Source organism: Pempheris klunzingeri, chromosome 3 (genome assembly GCF_042242105.1).
Source record: "Pempheris klunzingeri isolate RE-2024b chromosome 3, fPemKlu1.hap1, whole genome shotgun sequence".
Classification (NCBI taxonomy): Eukaryota; Metazoa; Chordata; class Actinopteri; order Acropomatiformes; family Pempheridae; genus Pempheris; species Pempheris klunzingeri.
In genome coordinates this window covers 8,543,632-8,560,863 of record NC_092014.1, presented here as the reverse complement: position 1 = coordinate 8,560,863, position 17,232 = coordinate 8,543,632, and positions in this window count along the sequence as shown.

Below are 17,232 nucleotides of genomic sequence, written 5' to 3'. Positions count from 1 at the left end.
AAACATGAGGAAGTTCAAACCACTTTATACAACACCTACTGTCAAAGAGACTGCAGAGACTATTTAAGTTCTAGTTTCTAGTAGAAAAAGTAGATTCGTAGTGAAGCTGTTGATGACGAATACATAGTGCATGAATACACAACAGCAAAACCTGTCCTTGTTTGTGTCTGGAATCGAGAGACCAAATATACACAAACTAGCCTGACATAAACTGTTCAGTTTAGATAATGAACCGGCAATGATGACCTCTGTTCTCCTCATGCTATTAGTCCCTAACTCTGTCAAATCCTCTCTGCTGTCAGAGAAAAACACATTATAGCCTCGACATGTGATGTAACATGAGGTGTCTTGACGCGACTTGATGCAAGATGATATTCAATGACGTTCTACGATGAGATTTTTTTACGATGTGATGTTTTCCGATGAGACATAAGATGCAGTTGAAAGTTCCAAATGAGGGAGCAGTGATAAAAGGCTGCTGAGTGCATCCATACTGCGAATGGCTGAGTGAGTGAGTTGAAAACTGGAGGCTAACCTACACACACACACGTAACCACCTCCTTTCATCAAAATCAGTGCTCAAGGACCAATCAAATGCCATCTGCCCTCTGACAATAAAAAAGAACATCTCTGAAATCTGACCACCTTTACACTAAACAGTAGTTTTGAACCTTGTCTCCAAACCTTATACCAATAAACATAAACCAGCAGAGTTTTACAAGCACCTCACAGGCTTGAGAACAGAGTCATAAACTCACGTCAGTCTTGTCTTTGGAGCGAGGAGCTGTCTTGCCGTTATTGGCTGTCTCTTTGGCCGGAACCACAGTTATCTGTTGTATTGGCATGCTGCTGTTTCCAGGCAACGCTCCGGTGTTACTCCCACAGCATTCCCAGCACGGCGCGCCTTCAAGTCCTCAGATCCTGTCGTGTGAGCCGCTGTCCCATCCACGAACGGTCATCGGAGAAAGGAGACGGCGCTCCGGGATCGCTCTCCTTTATCAGCCCAGTCCAGATCATCAAGAGGAGTGGAGACGGAATTCGATCAGGTCACCGTGGCAACAGGAAGACAGCACTGGAGATGGTGGGGTGTGAGGTCGTCATGACGACTGGGAAACTACTCAACAGTGTGCACCACTTCCTCCCCCTCCTCCTCTTCCTCCACTACCCTCCTGCTGAGAGAGAGAGAGAGAGACGGAGAGAGGAAGAGTTGAGATGGAGCGGTGCAGTAAACAAGGAGGCAAGGAAAATGTGTGTAGCAGTAACACGCGTGTGTATGTGTGTGTGTTTGTGTGTGTTTCTCGGAGGGGCGGAGCCAGGATTTTGTCCTAATAAGCATATGGTCCACGAGGATTAGGGCTTAGACTAACCTCAATCTCCTCCTCTGACCAGTGGTGCTACTAATAAGCTTACGCAACTTGTGCACATGGACAGCGCACACACACACACACACACACACACACACACACACACAAATACTCACGCACACACGCTGCCTGATTGTTCAGAGGCTCCATGGTGAGCAACAGTGTGTTGATGGATGTTAATCCACCTCATTTCTTCTATCATGTTAGAAGAATAAAGGCACCTTAGTCGTCTGACTGTCCACGAAGTGTAATGCCATCGCAAGTCATGCACACCCACCCCATCAGCGTCTTCACAGAATGTGTGTGTAGGTGTGTGTTTGGGTGGTGAGGGTGTAATCCTGCTTAAAAATGTCTCAGGCAATGAGGATTGTGATCAATATAACTGGAAATGGGTGACAGGGGTGAAGATGTGAAACAACTCAAGAGGTAAATGAAGTAAAATTTCTCCAGGGACATGCACCAGTCAGAGAAAAAAAACAACCTCCCAGATTCTCTTGTTAGCTTTGTTACACCTGACTGTGAGGGACAAATTGCATCTTCATCATACTTATTAGTACATAAAGCCCTACGACTGCATGTTAATTCCTAGCAAAGCCACCTTCACACTGAATAGAGGTTTAACCAGCCAGAATAGAAAAAGTGAGTCTGGTTCCATACCACTGAATCGCTGCTCACATCTCAGATGTTTTCACTGATTCAAAGAGCTCGGGTGTTGAGCTCATTGACAGCAGCTTCCAGGACTGGAAAAACAGCGACAATTGTTTGTGAGACTGACAAAGGTTGTTTTAAGTTGACTTACAGAATCAACACTTCAGTCGAAATATTTGTTTGATTTTGAGGTTGTCAATATTTTATGTGTTAGCATTTTTAATGTTTTCCTACACCCAATAAACAATAAAGTTGTATTTTAATGTATCATAATATGATTGGAGTGACACATAACAGCTATTGTCTACATGTTGTGTGCACAGACTGTAAAAAAGAAGTGGATGTAGTTTCTGGGTCTGAAAAGTGAAGCCATAGTACCTTAGACCTGCATTCTTTCTAATGGCCAGCAGGGGACGAATCTGCTGGCTCCAAAAAGAGCGCTGATTGTATAGAAATCTATGAGAAAATACTTCTCACTAGATTTATTAACTCAGTAAATGCTTAACGAATGAGTTTAAGATTAAGAAAGTTGACAATAAAGCAGGGTATGCTTTAGGTGGATCAAAACGGCAGTCTACAAACCAATGGTTGATGTCACGATCAATACAAATCTGCTTGTCTTTTGAAAACCACAAATTAGGTAGTCAACAATATCTAAAGTCCTACACAAACTGACCTTGTTCTATCTTTCTGAATTCGGCCTCTGCTCCACTCTTGCTTTGAGAAACATCCATCTGTGCTATGGTTGAACTCAACTAAAAGTGACTTCTGTCTCCACTATGCCACTACCACTGACAATCAGCCATGAAACAAGCCTGTGCTTGTTTATTCATGTTTTATGATCTTTCTCTAATGTACAGCTTCATTAAGCCTTTGTTTTCTGATGCTTTGGCAGGATATAGAAGATGAGATAAATATCTGCAAAAAGTATATTCAGCTTGTTAGCAGCAGCTGCTCACATAAGCAGTGCTCACATAAAGTGCTCACATAAATGTCCCAGATATGTAAATCCACTCACTTCCTTTTCACACTCATACAGACATGCAATAACATTGAAGCACGGTTTGACTGCAACAGAAAACCCACCACATAAAAAGGTGAAGATAACAGAGTGCTTGAATGTTTTCCTCCGCAGAAAGTTTCGGTTTCAGATCCACGTCTAAAACTACACTAACATCCCGTACACTCTTACACCAAATACTACAACTGAGATAAAATCAGGAATGTTACAATCAAGGCATTCATACATTTTACATACATTTTTAGTCTCACACACACAGACGCACACACAGGGCCCATTAATAATTAGGGTTAATATGATCTCACTTGAACTTGAGAGGGGATGTGTTAGTTTCGTGCTTCACAGGTCTTGCAAATGTGTGACACAGAGAGAGAGAGATAGAGAGCGAAAGAGAGAGAGAGGTGGTGGGTGTGAGACCTGCGGCATGTGGCATGAAGCTCCTGTGTGATGGTCAACGTCGAATTGCTCAAGTAAGACACTCTTGGTAAGATTTTCATCCTAATTTTGATTCAGTGTGCGATGGGAGGGGAAGTCACTTTTGTGGGGAAACAGGTGATTTGACAGATGAGATGTTCACTGTTGACACACAGCCGTGGCTGCCGGTGTAGATGGCATCTACCTTGACTGAGCTGGAGGTGTTGACGATCATGTTCTCTCTCTTGGTTTTCGCCCTCTTCACACTTACTGGGATGCTCAATGAGTGTGCACGCTTGAATGGTACGACTGCAAATACACACACAAAACACAAATGTAAGATTTTGTCCATTTTACAGACACTTTACAGACACTTGTTTTTTACCCTGATTCATAAAACAAAACTATTACAATCTAACATGTTTATTTTTTTTAACTTATTTCGTTCATTTCGGTCATTGGGAAAAGAAATCCATAATGGCCTTTCAGCATATTGTAATTCAAGTTGTCTGACAGACAACTAGAATTCTACACCTCCTCTTGGCTCTGTTTTCAGGCTTTAGAAAATCTAGCCTGTGACAGATCCTCAGAGAGAGAGTGTTTCCATTGAGATTGTAAAATCCTGGAACATAACCTGAAGCCATCCGTTGTGAAATTAAAGCTTGGCAGAAGATGGATCGTGCAACACGATAATGATCCAAAGCATTCCAGCAATACGACCAAGGAATGGCTGAAGAAGAATATTCGTGTTCTGGATTGGCCCAGTCAAAGTCCTGACCTAAATCCAATTGAAATGCTGTGGCGGGACCTGAAGCAGGCAGTTCATGCCAGACGCCCATCCAACCTCTCTCAAAAAATCGCCCAAAGTAGATGTGAGGGACTGATAAGTTACTACAGCAACCGTTGGGTTGAGGTTATGCTAAAGGAGGTGCTACATCCTGTTAACTGAAGGGATTCACATACTTTTGCACCCATGAAGTCTGAGTTTTTCTTAAATCAACCACTTTTCTTAAATAAAGAATGGCAATATAACCATTTCTTTTGTTTGAGTCCATTATTTGGAATGTCAGTATTGTGGATTGGGGACTAACTTAACATTTAATAAGGTTATTTTAGTATTTTTTACAAAAAAACCTGACCATCGCTGTAGGGTTCGCTGTAGGGTTCACGAACTTTTGAGCAGCACTGTGTGTGTGTGTGTGTGTGTGTGTGTGTGTGTGTGTATATATATATATGTGACACACACACACATATATATATATATATATCCTCCTGTCTGTTGTGACATTGTACCTTTTTTTTATTTTTCTTATTTTAAAAGATTAAGTGCCTAGGGGTGTGTGTGTGTGCGTTTTCATAAATATAACTTTTATCATTTCCCATCCATCAGAGATAAACACACAACCACAGAGTGAGGAGCTGGTTGTGTGACTACAACTGAAAAGCTCCAGAGGGCGGGCTCTTTCTTCCTGTTCGGCCCCTAATGAGGACGTGTCAGCCAAAGCCTTGTGTGAGTGTTATCAGTCCGCAAAGCAAAGTCTAAATGGTGACCTCTGAACATGTGTGTGTGCTTTGTTACAGGATCCAGTGTTATTTGCTTCCAGGATGAGGCACAGAGGAGTGGCTTGGATGGTACGCTGTTAAAAAAATAGTCAATAAACAAACACCTGCTTCGTGAAACTGTATCTCTTGCCTGCTTTCTGTCCTCTTTCAGTGTGTGTATGTGAAAATACACAGAAGTCCTTTTTATTTTTCTCTTCAGATCTGACAAAAGCTGCTGTGATTCTTCCACTGGTGAGTCTCTAAAACGTGTGCCTACTTTTCTTGCCTTTTCTACATCACTTTTCTTGTCGTGTGTTGAAATATTGTGTCAAACAAAGATCATCTCTCATGGAAATCTACAGCTCTGGAGGGGTCCTTCAAAATCTAGGTCAGAAACAAAAGGTGTGCTGGCAGGATTAGAGTAGCTCTCAAATTATTCTGCAGGAATGAGACGTCTGAATCGTTCTTGTCAGGGATCAAAGGGTGGAGCTTGTGTGAATGGAACGATATACAGTGGCAAGAAAAATGTGTAAATTGCAGGCTATCTTTGTTTGGCCATTACGATACAACCCCCTGGACCCACCGGTCTTAAACCTTATACAGTCTTTTCACTTATCACATCCGCTGACTGAATGTGCTCATTCAATATTATTGATCTAGATGTATCCCATGGTACAAAGATTCCTGTCAAATGTGAAGATGCTTGTGTCTCTAACCACCTATGCCTTAAGTTTTAACTTGCCTTAAACAAATATTGCCTTCTGTGGCCCAGTCCCCAAACTAGACCTACAACTTCTAACTTGTTCGTTGCTGCCTTCAAGATCCCCTCTTTTGTCTCTGGCTCTGCAAGTTGAATCAAGTTCATTTTAATAATACACGTTTCTCCATCTTAGATGAAATCATTCCCTTCAAGACCAAAAAAATCTAGTCACCTCTCGATGATCCTGCGGATACTGACCAAATGTGCTGAATGGTGGGATGTTTGTGGAAATCATCAAAACTTACAGTTCACCTGGACTTTCTCGGGTCTCTACCAAGAACCACATATTTTGCTGCTCTTATTGAAAACAATGGGTCCAACCTAAGACTGTTGTTCAACATTGTTAGCCATGGCACTGGGCCATGTATTAGATGTTACCCACTCCGTTTCTCTTCCAGATTCTCTAATTATTGTTGTGAAGCCGTGTACAGTTTTCACTCTGCCCATTTCATCCAGTTTCCCCATCTACACTAACTGATGATGAAAATAATGAAAATGAAACCATCTACCGGTCCTCTAGATATTCATGAAAAACTGTTAAGTGAAATTTTTAACGTGCTGTGAATTTTAAACTTCTCTCTGTCGATCAACTGCTATCTTATTTTCATGAAAACAATATCTTTAAGAAATTCCAATCTGGTTTCGAAAAGAATAATAGTAGTGAAACTGCCCTTCTTAAGGTCTTAAATGATTTATTGAGGTCAGCTGAAGTTGGCCATAAATCCATTCTTGTTCTCCTGAATCTAAGCTCAGCATTTGACACCAGTGATCATGTTCTCAAGTGTTTATATCCAACCTAAGACAATATAGGTGGAGAGCCCCAAGGCTCGGTGTTGGGCCCAGTCCTCTTTTATTCCATTTATATGCTCCTTCTTGGCCACCTCATACCCAGACATAATATCAGTTTCCACTTTTACGCTGATGACATCTATGTGACGCTGTAAAAAAAAATGTTGGGGTAGAAGCACTTCCTGGACTCAAACTGAATTAGTTTGTAGACAAAAAAGACACAAAAAAAGGCATTATATATATGAACAATTAAAATGCCTTTACTGTAATGGCATTCTCATGTAAGACCTAAAAACAAACTCTGACATAAAACCTTCATCAAGGAGACAAAATCCCCTAAAATGCCTTACTTACAAGTGGATGTCACAAGATTTCCTGCAGCCCGGAAACTGTCTAATAGTCATTTAGACTACTGTAATCCCTTGTTATCTGGTATCACTAAAAAAAACTCCCTCTCCCAGCAGTTCATCCACAAACTCTGCTGTGGGGATTTTGACTCGGGCTTGAATTATGATCACATTTCACCAATCCGTACACCGACTACCTGTTGCTTTTTGAGTTGATTTCAAGATATTATTGATTACTTACAAAGCCCTTGACCCTAATTATTTATCGGATCGCTTATTGCCCTATATCGCTTCCTGCTCCCTGAGATCTTCGGGTGAGTCGTTCCTAGTTGTTCCAAAGTCAAGATTGGTACACAAAGGTGACCGAGGCTTTACAGTCTTGTCAGTCAACTGTAGAACAGCCAAACTATTTTGTGTTTCATAATGTGTTTAGTTTTATGGCTGTTATTCTCTTTTATGGTAGTTAATCTCCTTGTGTTTAAATGTGTACTGTTTGGCTGTAAAGCACTTTGTGAATGTGTTTTGAAAGGTGCAATATAAATAATGTTTTATTGTTATTATTGCTGTTATTGTCATTGTTAACATTAATAAGGTAAAACATTTGACAGCTGAGGCATTTCGGATGAAGGAAGGTTTAGTGTTTCGAATAAAAAGAGTTTGGTCATGAATCTCATGAATTTCTTTGATTTCAACCCTAACTGTTTTATTTATGTGAGCCCTGCCTCCATTTTCGCCCAGTCAGTCAGACTACGATACTATAGTGCATTTCTTAACTTTGTGATACTTTGCGAAATGCAGCTTGTGATACTGAAGATGAACTGGATTGATTTTTTAAATGTTTCAGGCTGAAAATAATCATAAAGATTCAGTGATAAAAATAAAGCTTTGTCCAGACCAGGAAAACCTGTTCTGCTTCAGCATATTTGTGAACAATAATGCAGTACACAGATACAATCCAGCACTTCAGAGAGTACTTCAGGTAGACTGAGGTCAAGAGTCACTCATTATAAAGTTTAAACCGACAACTGACTGTGATGGTTACAAACAACAGGGTTATGCTACCCTCTGGTGGATGGGACAGGCAACTGCACCTCAAGCTGTGTGCAAACAGTAGTGCTTTGAAAGCACTCAAAGTACAAAGTTTCATGTATGTAATGTAAAACAGTGGCTTTTGTGTTGACAAATAAATTAATTTCAGTAAGTGGACAACATGCATTTGAGTGCCAGATTCCAAATTCCAGATCAGTCAAGTCTTAATTTTACCCACATTGTACACGCACATTAACCTGGTTCTAAACCAAATAGTTGTTGTTGAGCTCATTAACTGAGCAATTTTCATTTGCATGATCAACTTTACCATTTGCATCCTATCGTGCACATCTGGATTACAATGTAAACACCTCAATGAGGGTCTGTAATCAATCAAAATGTAATATATGTGTGTATAAAGATTATACACACTGGGAGCTCACGTGCACGTCTGCAATATGGAGTGAGCTTTTAAAATGATGGCAAGACACCTGTCTGTGGTCATGGTTCAGTAAGACTGGAAAGTTCCATCCTTTTTACCACAGAAATCTGGCTGCAGTAAAATTATATTCAAAGGGTAGGAAGGCAAGACAGATAATCATTAAAAAGCTGTTATTGTACATTCAAGCATGAGTGAGCTCATGCTTGAATGTATATGCACATTTAAATATGCACAGTATGTAAATGATGTAAAAGTGTGTGCTACTTTTAACCATTAAACATGTTAAATACACTGTATGGACCTCACAGAGTCACACCTCTCAATTGTCCGTCTCTATCTCTTGTAGAAAATAACAACATGGTAAGACCACAGTGAATGATTTCCATGGATTTTGTTCTTCACGTGAAGATGTTACATCATGTAATGGCGTGCTCTGTGTGTTGGGTAGGTGTGTAGATGGAACTGCCGTTCTCTGGCTTTGAGCTGACCTTCATCATCGTTGCCTTCGTCATCGTCTCACTCTTCACCTTGGCTTCAGTCTGCATCCAACCACAAGCAGAACGTCCAGGTACACACTCCCCGCTGCTGTCAAACACAGAGAGATGGGCACAAGTACATCAGAAAATATCTTGTTACAAATTACAAATACTTTGTCATCCAATCAAAATACACTAGTGTGGGAAAATGTATTTAATTAAAACACAAGTAAATGTTGTAATGTAAACACGGGTAATGTTTATTTCAAAAGTTTAAAGCTGCAGATAAAAATGTGTCTTATTTTAGAAGAAAATTACATTATTTACAAGAGAATTTCAGATACCCAAATAGAAGCTCACTCTGTCCAGCAAAATACAAATGCATATCTTAAATACTTTGAATTGAAATAATGCCCATCTTGGTTTGTTCTCTTACAGAAGATGGAGCCTACGCCACAAATAAGTCACCATTTCACAGAAAGCAGAGAGTGATCACCAAGCAAGCTGGACAGAAACCATAAAGAAAAAGCGAGAGATCTTTCTCTTCATCTAGTGTTCTGCAGGGTTTTCACTGTACTGTGAAAGTCTCACAAATGCCTGAAAATGAACTGAAAACATTTTATTTATTCTTTTACCTAAAGACTGTCAATTTGACATGTAGTGTTCAGTTTTCCCCGTAATTAAACAACAATAAACATGATGCATTCTCCATCTGAACCACTCAGTACCATCTTACACACAAATATGGAAAACGTTTTCGGATAGAAAGTCAAAATTGCCGACATGTGGAATTCAATTATGGGAAGAGTTACATATGTACCAAATATCATGGCATTCAAATTTGTTGTGTGGGTGATCTCGAAATCCAGTTTTTGTCCTTTTTAACTTCATTAATTTGGACTTTGGGTGAATCTGTGAAGATGTCTTCAGTAATGCAAAAGCTAAAATTAAAAATCTTTTTCTCACTTTCGACTGTTATTTTGTGGTTGAGAGCTTCACAACCAACACAGAGTGAAGCCCTGATTTACACAGCTGCTTAGGTAATGTTTCCTCCGAGGATGCAGACAAATCCTGCCTCTTTTGCTGGAACCAGCAGACCCCTGACACTGGTCCCATCTCTGTCCTCTGCCATGTTTAAAATAACTGCTGGACTGTGTCATTTTCATGCTCAAAACAAAAGACCAGACAAGCTCAACTCAAATCACTTTAGAGTATGATGGGTTGATCCAACAATCACAAAATATCAAATGAAGTTGAAATGAAGTCAGTATCAATCAATCAATCAATCAATCTTTATTTATATAGCGCCAATTCACAACAGCGTTATCTCAAGACGCTTTACATAAAGAGCAGGTCTGGACCAAACTCTTTAATTAGAGAGAGACCCAACGATTCAGGAATTCAAAATTAAAGATTCAAGAATTCCCACATGAGCAAGCATCAGATATTATATTGAGCAACAGTGGCAAGGAAAAACTCCCCTTTAACAGGAAGAAACCTCGAACAGACCCAGGCTCAATGTGGGCGGCTTCTGTAGGGGTCCGCATTGGGTGGAGGTTGGACAGAGAGAGAGAGACAGAGAGAGAGACAGAGAGACAACACAAACAGCAACCAACGTACTAGCAGTGACTATAGCACTAACAATAGGAGTGTGACTAAAAGATTAGCAGTATAATATTATTGAAAAACATGACGAGTGGCCGACGATCAGTAGTCAGTATTCACAAATAATTTGTTTAATTAGTTAATAATTTGCTCAGCGTTACTGAGACATCTGTGGGTGTGACTCTTATAAAACAGACTGACAATCAGCTGATACAAAGCTTAAAAAACAAATATTAGTAGGAAAAATAGTAGTAAGAAAATCTGAATCATAAGCAGAAATATATCGCACTCGCTTCATGCAGCAATCAAGTAAGCAATGTGTCAGAAAGAGTCAAAAAGGTCAACAAGCTCTATCGAAATGAAGTGCTTGTTCTTCAGCCCCATCTGCAGTTTTCATAAAGTATCACATCAACATTAAAAGGACCCGGATTGAACCAACTGAGAAAAAGCAGAAATGTCATCCCTTTCTCTAAATTCTTTGTGTATTAGTATCTACTGATGTGCACGGCCAGAAAACAAGAAGGATCCGTACTGTGCTTTAAAAATGAAACCGCAGAATGGACGCTGGGTTTGTGTGTCCAGAAGCCACTGTGTCTGGGTTAGGATTTAACAAACCAAGTGACTTTTGGCCCCTGAAGCCCTATTGCGGTGACATCCTGGGGGGGTTAGAGGCTGCTCCCTGTTGAGTTTGCCCCCTGACCCCTGAGCCCTCCGTCACTCCTCCGCAGTCAGCCGTCTAGTTGCCGGTGCAGAGGGGAGGGGGGCGCTTCGGCATAAAGACGAAGTTAATCAACCGTCATGAGATCTTTTTCTTCACAGAGTGCAGGAGAAGAGGGAAAAAACGCCCGGCTCATTTGTGTTGTGTGTGTCCTGATGGTCCATACTGTTTGGGTGTGTATTGGCCGTTCACTGCTGTTCATATGTGTATGTCCGTCCATTGGGGTCTGTATTGACCAATTGGAGATAAAGGGTCTTAAGAGTAATTAAGGTCTGGCTGGCTGCAGCCCTCATTAACACTGACGACCTTGTGGCATGACAACAGAGCCACTATCACTCTAACGATGGACAACGAACTGACTTATCAGACCACAATCAACACACACACACACACACATACAGTGGACTACACCCCAAAAAAAATCAGACATTACGGCACATGACATCTCTGCTACTCAATCTATCACCTTCACTTCACTCCTCTGTATCCACTTAAATGAGTGAATATTTAAGGGAAACTATGGTCAACACTGTAATATCTCCTTACAAAAAGAAACATCGCCACAAATAGGTCCAACATGGCCACAAACACACGCTTTAAAGACAGAATCACAAGCTTTCCTTTAAAAACAATTGACAAATTAAAGGAGAAACTTAAATAAACAAACGCAGATGCTTCGATTAAGCGCATACAGGGTGAATGAAAGGTCTGATGTTTATGAAAATGATGGGTGGGTGATACAGATAAAATCCTCTATCATGGTATACATGATTTAATATCACAATCTGAATTAGGGCTGCAGCTAACAATTATTTTCATCTTTAGTTATCTTTATCTTTAGTCTGTCGCTAAACTTTTTGACTTGCGACACAGATTCTCTATACCCTATTGTACAATACAAAGAAAATGTTTTTATCTGAGAAGCTGCAACCAGCAAATATTTCACGTTTGCTCGTGAAATAACTCAAATGACTAATGAATTAATACAAAAATTGCCGATTATTTTATTGGTGGTCGACTAATATTTTCAGCTCTTGACGAGTGACGGGGTGTCTTGGAAATTTCCCAGAAAATCGATTAAGAAACTGTTAAAGAGTGTTTGGACCGGGCACGTACGTTAATAAAGTGAATTTAATACCTGATTACTTCATCACATTGATGCAAAACCTGTATAAAATTCTAATATATCAATACAGCACTAATCAGTATTTGACCACAAAGGTCTAATACAACCAGACCAGGTATACAAGACATCGAGCAACACCTGACAGAGACTTCATGGTGTGATTGTCCATTAATTTGTCCCCTATCTGGATCTGACCATAGTAAGCATATCATACAATGCAATGTTTGTCTCAGCGGAAAATAAACAGTGTCATTTTATGACGCACTGTTCCTCTCAACCTGTTTTATCAGAGGGGCAGTTCTTTATCTGTGGGACCTGGTCAGGAGATGATGGGAGAGGAAGAAGAAAGTGAAAATTCAGGAGGGGAGGAGAGGCTGAAGCTTCCTCTGTGGTCGTAAAGATCACAGCTACTACGAGGGCCATGACTACTTTAACAGTGGCAATAACAGCAGATCTGCAGTCCAATTCTTTCCTGACTTACACACTCATCCAAAATACCTGTGAAATCCCCAAGCAGATTAGGCAGGATATTAAGGGTGCTATTTACCAATAAACCCTCAAACAAAATGACTGATACCAGTACATCTTTTAATTAAAGAGACAATCAATCAATCAATCTTTATTTATATAGCGCCAATTCACAACAGCATTATCTCAAGAAGTTTACATGAAGAGCAGGTCTAGACCAAACTCTTTAATTAGAGAGAGACCCAACGATTCATGAATTCAAAATTAAGGATTCAAGAATTCCCACATGAGCAAGCATCAGATATTATATTGAGCAACAGTGGCAGGAAAAACTCCCCTTTAACAGGAAGAAACCTCGAACAGACCCAGGCTCAATGTGAGCGGCTTCTGTTGGGGTCCGCGTTGGGTGGAGGTTGGACAGAGAGAGAGAGACAAAGAGAGAGACAACAGACAACAGACAAGTGTGCAATTTCATGTGAACTTGGGCTAATCTCCACATTAGACTGTTCTTCTTTGTCTCGATTTAGATCCGCATGGGAACAAGACCTTCACATAGCAATCGATGAGGGAATGTGGGCTAATATTTGGAAAGAGGTCACTCCTCCTGTATGCGTGATTGACACACACGCCCTGATTCAATTTAAGGTGGTACATCTCTCCAGATTTAAACAAGCTAAAACATACCCACAGATTAACCCTGAATGAGATGGATGGACCAACACCTTCATTAGGTGCACAACTGCTTGTTCACATAAAAATGTAATCAGCCAATCACATGGCAGCAATTCAATGCTTTTAGGAATGAAGACTTGATCAAGACAATCTGCTGCAGTTGTAACTGAGCATCAGAACGTAAAAGAAAGTTAATTTAAAGGGGACAACATTCGGAGCATTAATATAGCATTAAGCAACTGTTTGCTATGTAAATATACAGTGGACCTGAGCAGAGGATGAATTCACACTGACTGTGTGTGTTGTTAACTCCTTTGTCCTTTGTTTTGGTCTCCCATAGGCCCTTGCGTGCATGGTAGTGCACGTGAATCTGTGAACCTGTAGCACAGTCAAACTGAACCAAAAAGATGAGTCAGAGCTGCTGCCCAGTGACAGACTCAGCTAAGATACTGAACTAACACAATAGCACAAAAGCTAAGAGAGGTTCTCAGTCAGCAGTTGTGTACAGAATGAGAAAAAATTAAAGACGCAGCCCTGGCGTAGGGAAGGGGTCACGTACATGGAACCTTTAAGAGACATTGAACGTGGCATGGTTGTTCGTACTGGTCTGAGTATTTCAGAAACTGCTGGTCTTCTGGGATTTTCACGCCTCTGAGGAGGATGGCCAGAGTGGCTCAGGGCTGATAGAAAGGCAACAGCGACTTAAAGAACAACTTGGTACAACTGAGGAAGAGCATCTCTGAATGTACAACACGGCAAGCTTTGAAGCAGATGGGTTACAACAGCAGATCACATCGGCAACTTTATTAGGTTACCTGACTACCTAATGAAGTGGCCAGTGAGCTTAAGTCTGCGAATACAACACTGATTCACATGTTCTGGCTCTGCCCAAACTTGCTATTTTCTCTTTAGTCTTAACAGTTAAAAGTGATCCAAACCCTCTCATGTCACTGTTTGGAATTTGAAGGGAAACAGTTACCTGCGAGGGGCCATAAAGTCGCTGTCTTTACTACCCTCTTGGCACGACACCTGGTACTTCTGAGGTGGAAGGAGGCTGGATTAGGGATGTGGGGTCTAACCGGAAGAAAAAAATCTGATTTACTCTGAAAAACAAGAAAAACATTTGGAGATTGTTTTTGACATTCTTCAATGGACCCTCCACTCAACTACAGGAATAAACAAAGAATTATCCTGTTTTGACCCTTGACACACATCTTGGGTCTGGACGTGCTGCTTCTCCTTGACCTCTCATTATAACTCAAAATCTTTTCATTCCTCTGTTTCAAAGTGCCTTGTATTACTATAGTCTTTTATTATGTGAACCTTGATACATCTAAACCATGTTTTATGTTCTTCTATATATAAGTTCAACTTCCCAGAGTGACAGCAGGGGGTAGGGGATGTTTGTTGTGGGGTGGGAACGGTATTCTTTTTGCAAATTTGTGTAAACTGTGAAATTCACTAAACATAACTGTGAAAGAAAAGCAGCAAACTGCAGAGGAAAGTGGGATCATCGACACTATTCTACTTGTAACCTGATGTTTAACTTGATGATCATTAAGGCACATTTTGAATTGATTTGTTACATACAGCAGATTATCAATTTCTCGTCTAATATTCTGATTACTGAGTGTCACCCACCAGTAATTTTGTGCACACTGCAAGTTGAGTTCAACAGATCAGTACATGGGCTGGCTATGATATAAAAGTCGGTGGTACTGATACAACACCTCAGGTTTGGTATTGATTAGGATCGCAAATGATGATTATTTCAATTACCTACCAATGCAGAGATTATTGTCTCGATTAATTGTTCTCTAAATATGTCTGTAAAAATTTTCTAAAATGCCTTTTTACCAGTGTGACTTTTGTTCAAAACCCAAATGTATAATGATGTAAGCCAGAGATAACAAACAGTAAAATTCACATTTCTGTAGTTGGATCAAATGAGTTTAGACTTCAGATTTTCTGCTCTAGGAGTTATTTAAATGAAAAAAAATGTTTTTGTTGCCTGACTAAGTGATTAAATGATCAATTGTTTCAGCTCTAGCACCAATAACAAAACAAATGCTTTTTTACTCTATGAAGACAGTCAATGTCAGCACAACAGAAACAGTTCGGTTGGCAAACAAACAGAAACTATTAGACATTCAAAAGAAAATGCATCAGTGTTTACAGTTAGTTAGCCATTTAAGTCATTTATGAAGCAAAAACTCCAGCTTTTCCAATGAGAGGATATTTTCTTTTTTCATTATAAACAGAATATATTTCAAGTTATGGACTGTTGATGGAACAAAGGACATCTTAAGACTTCACCTTTGGTTGTTATGGTCATGATTTTGTCGGGTAAACAATTAGGTGGACACATGTTGGTCGGTGCCAACACACCACTGAGGTTCATTACCAAACTCCAATTATCACACACCAAAGAATAACCTTTAACAGTGGAGCGAGGTTCATCTACGCAATGCAGCTCTGCCAAGGTACTGAAGCAGTTTAATAGGAGGTTACCCTCTGTGTGTGTGTGTGTGTGTGTGTGCATGCCTCTCTCGTAGGGGAGTGTTTGAGCAGGCTGGGTAATCCCTGTAAAGACGTATAATCCCCAGGAAGAGCAAATATTACAACACGCTCGACTCAGTCACACAGAAAACCTGGTGGGGAGAATTCGGTTCGATTCACTTGTTTCTGTTTTGACGGGCAGACGGAGAGAAACAGAGAGAGACGGAGAGAAACTGAGATTTGGCAGCAGTTGGATGCGGTGGATACCAGGTGGCTCTGAATGACAATTGAGACTGCATTAGCATATTCAAATAGGGAAAATAAAAGTTTTTTAAAAGACAATGGCAGCTGATATGCAAAGTGCAGCTCGCCACAGAAACAAACTACATACCTCAGCTGAGTGTTTGCAGCAGGATGAATGTGTGTGTGTGTGTGTGTGAGTTTATACATTGGCCAAATCCATGAGGAATCTCTGTCATTTCAAGCAACATTTTTGCAAACACCATAAAGCAATAAAGGCAACATTTCTTAAGACATAATGACACTGACACATACACGCACACATCCTCACACCACTATAAAAACCCAGAAACTGAGAGATTGTTTTTTTGGCCTCTTTTGTCTATTTTTTGGGGGCTGAAGAGAGCTGACGGTCCAGATGCTTGTTCAAAGTCTCTGTGACTATTTTGAGCCCCCGGTCCATTAGTGTCCTGCTGCTTCTCTAATCCTCATTCACATGTAATGGCTGACATTTCATCTTAATGTGTTAATTCATTAGCCGGGTGCTGAATGGAGAGTCTCAGTCCACAGAGACGGCCGTAAGCAGACACGCTAATGAGTCCCCTCACTTTGCAAGAGCCACCAGCAACTGCAAAGCTAATGCCAAGTGAACCGGGTTACCTGCTGCAGGAAAATCCCCTGGTGTACCACCGAGGGACAACCTGCATGAGACGGAGGGCCCGAGTTGTTCGAATATTTCCATACTAGTACAAATACAACAGCAGAGCTTCTGTACTGCTTTTTTAAGGACTAGAAAAGAAGTCACACTGCTCAAATGTTTAAGCAGCTGTGCAACTTCACCTGAACAAAATCTTAAAGTCTTAAACTTGCTAAATTCTCATTTTAATTGAGAACTTTCTGTTACAATAACAAGTAAACAAGGTTATAAATCTGACAGCACATTTGATGCCAACTTACACTGCAATACATTTTGGCTGATATTTAAAAAAAACGAACAAATAACCTGAATCATCACACAAGAAAATCAATTCACGATTTAAGAATAAATAACCAGGTTGGCAAATCTGATCAA